Below are 3,334 nucleotides of genomic sequence, written 5' to 3' on the forward strand. Positions count from 1 at the left end.
TACCACCCAATGGCGACGTGGGCCCGTAAGGCTCACAGCCATGTTAGTAAAAGTTTTGTAGTGACTAGACTCGACTTCGGCCAAGGAGTGTGGAAGGGGGATTCCTACAGGCAGTCGGCTCTGATACCAACTTGTGACGCCCCCGATTTGACCGTACACTAATCATGCACGCAAATGTGTACGATCAAGATCAGGGACTCACGGGAAGATATCACAACACAACTCTACAAATAAAATAAGTCATACAAGCATCATAATACAAGCCAGGGGCCTCGAGGGCTCGAATACAAGTGCTCGATCATAGACGAGTCAGCGGAAGCAACAATATCTGAGTACAGACATAAGTTAAACAGGGTGCCATAAGATGGCTAGCACAAACTGGGATACAGATCGAAAGAGGAGCAGGCCTCCTGCCTGGGATCCTCCTAGGTCACTCCTGGTCGTCGTCAGCGGTCTGCACGTAGTAGTAGGCACCTCCGGTGTAGTAGGAGTCGTCGTCGACGGTGGCGTCTGGCTCCTGAACTCTAGCATCTGGTTGTGACAACCAGAAAGAAAGGAAAAGGGGAAAAAAAAAGGGGGGGAGAAAGCAACCGTGAGTACTCATCCAAAGTACTCGCAAGCAAGGAACTAAACTACATATGCATGGGTATATGTGTAAGGAGGCCATATCAGTGGACTGAACTGCAGAAAGCCAGAATAAGAGGGGGATAGCAAGTCCTATCGAAGACTACGCTTCTGGCAACCTCCGTCTTGCAGCATGTAGAAGAGAGTAGATGGAAGTCCTCCAAGTAGCATCTCCAAGTAACATCTCCAAGTAGCATCCCGAGTAGCATAATCCTACCCGGCGATCCTCTCCTCGTCGCCCTGCGGAAAAGCGATCACCGGGTTGTATCTGGCACTTGGAAGGGTGTGTTTTATTAAGTATCCGGTTCTAGTTGTCATAAGGTCAAGGTACAACTCCAAGTCGTCCTGTTACCGAAGATCACGGCTATTCGAATAGATTAACTTCCCTGCAGGGGTGCACCACATAACCCAACACGCTCGATACCATTTGGCCGGACACACTTTCCTGGGTCATGCCCGGCCTCGGAAGATCAACACGTCGCAGCCCCACCTAGGCAAAACAGAGAGGCCAGCACGCCGGTCTAAACCTAAGCGCACAGGGGTCTGGGCCCATCGCCCATAGCACACCTGCACGTTGCGAGGGCGGCCGAAAGCAGACCTAGCCTAGTGGCGTTCCAGTCCAATTCGGCGCGCGCCGCTCCGTCGCTGACGTCTGAAGTGCTTCGGCTGATACCACGACGTCGGGATACCCATAACTACTCCCACGTAGATGGTTAGTGCGTATAGGCTCGTAGCCAGACTCAGATCAAATACCAAGATCTCGTTAAGCGTGTTAAGTGTCCGCGAACGCCGAACAGGGCCAGGCCCACCTCTCTCCTAGGTGGTCTCAACCTGCCCTGTCGCTCCGCCACAAAGTAACAGTCGAGGGCCGTCAGGAACCCAGGCCCACCTCTACCGGGATGGAGCCACCTGTCCTTTCAGCCCCCTCGTCAGAATCACTTGCGGGTACTCAATGAGCTGACCCGACTTTAGTCACCATCTGTATAGTATGTATGTATGTATAGTATATACCCGTGATCACCTCCCAAGTGATCACGGCCCGATAGTATAGCAAGGCAGACTGACAAGAATGTAGGGCCAATGATGATAAACTAGCATCCTATACTAAGCATTTAGGATTGCAGGTAAGGTATCAACAGATGTAGCGACAATGTCAGGCTATGCATCAGAATAGGATTAACGAAAGCAGTAACATGCTACACTACTCTAATGCAAGCAGTATAGAGGAGAATAGGCGATATCTGGTGATCAAAGGGGGGGGGGCTTGCCTGGTTGCTCTGGCAAGAGAGAGGGGTCGTCAACTCCGTAGTCGAACTGGGCAGCAGCATCGTCGGTCTCGTAGTCTACCGAAGAGAAGAGGGGGAAGAAACAATAAATACAGTGCAAACATAAGCAAGACGACGCAAGACATGACAAAGAGCGGTGCTAGGTGTGTTCTAACGCAGTATGGGGTGATGCTGGCGAAGGGGGAAATCGTCCGGGAAAGTATTCCCGGTGTTCCGTGTTTTCGGGCAGAGGAGCCGGAGAGGGAAAGTTGCGAGTTTGATATGTTAGGGGTGTGTGGCGGACGAACGGGTTGCGTCTCCGGATTCGTCTCGTCGTTCTGAGCAACTTTCATGTTGAAAATATTTTAATCCGAGTTACGGATTAAAAGATATGATTTTCTAAAGATTTTATTAATTTCTGGAATTTTATTAATTATTTAATTAATTTCGAAAATGCATTTATGACATCAGCATGATGTCATGCTGACATCAGCAGTCAACAGGGGTTGACTAGGTCAAACTGACGCGTGGGTCCAATGGGACCCACCTGTCATACCCTGTTAGGTTAATTAGGATTTAGTTAAACTAATTACTGTTTAATTAAGCTAACAAGTTAATTAGATTAATTAATTAAGGTTAATTCACTTAATTAATTTAGTTAATTAATTAATTAATTAAATTTATTTTTATTTTAATTATAGTTTTATTTATTTTTATATATTATTTTTAATTCCTTTTTTTTTATAAAACATTATGGGCGTGGGGCCCATCTGTCATAGGCCCCAGGGGCCAAACGGTTGCGGGCGACGGGCGCTGGGCGCCAGCCCGATACGGCGCTCGCCCAGATCGACAGAGGGCTGACCAAAGGCGCAGCGGGGCCAACCGGGGTCGTAGTGGGGCGCCGGCCAGGGCAGTGGGGCGGTGGCCGGCAGGGGTGGCCGGGGAATGGATGCGGGGCCGCGGTGAGCGCGGACGGGCGGTAAGTCGCAGCGGTCGTGGGACGGCAGCGGGGGGTGTTCAAAGGGGGCGGAGGACCATGGCGAGGCGCAGGACCGAGCGCGGTCGGTACGCGGTGGACGGCGCCGGCGTCAGAGAACGAGGGAGAGAGAGAGAGGACGGGGCTCACCGAGCCCTGTAGTTGAGCAATGCCTGCTCGAGGAGGAGTCGGGGCTGGCGCGATGGGGTGACGACGAGGTGGCCGTGGCGGAGGCGTCCCGCGAGGCATCGAGGCGAGGAGGAGACGAGGACGACGGGGCGACGGCGCCGTCGGCGGAGACCTCAGGCGACTGGCACGCCGGCGGGGTGGAGCTCCATCGCAGCAAGGGGGGGTCGGGCGCTAGGTGGCTCCGGTGCGGTGGACGGCGACGGGCGGGCGCCGCGTGGCTTGGGGAGGCCGTCGGGCCCGATCCCGATTGGATCGGGGGGAGAGGGAGAAAGCGAGTGGG

This window comes from Triticum dicoccoides, chromosome 5A (genome assembly GCF_002162155.2).
Source record: "Triticum dicoccoides isolate Atlit2015 ecotype Zavitan chromosome 5A, WEW_v2.0, whole genome shotgun sequence".
NCBI lineage: Eukaryota > Viridiplantae > Streptophyta > Magnoliopsida > Poales > Poaceae > Triticum > Triticum dicoccoides.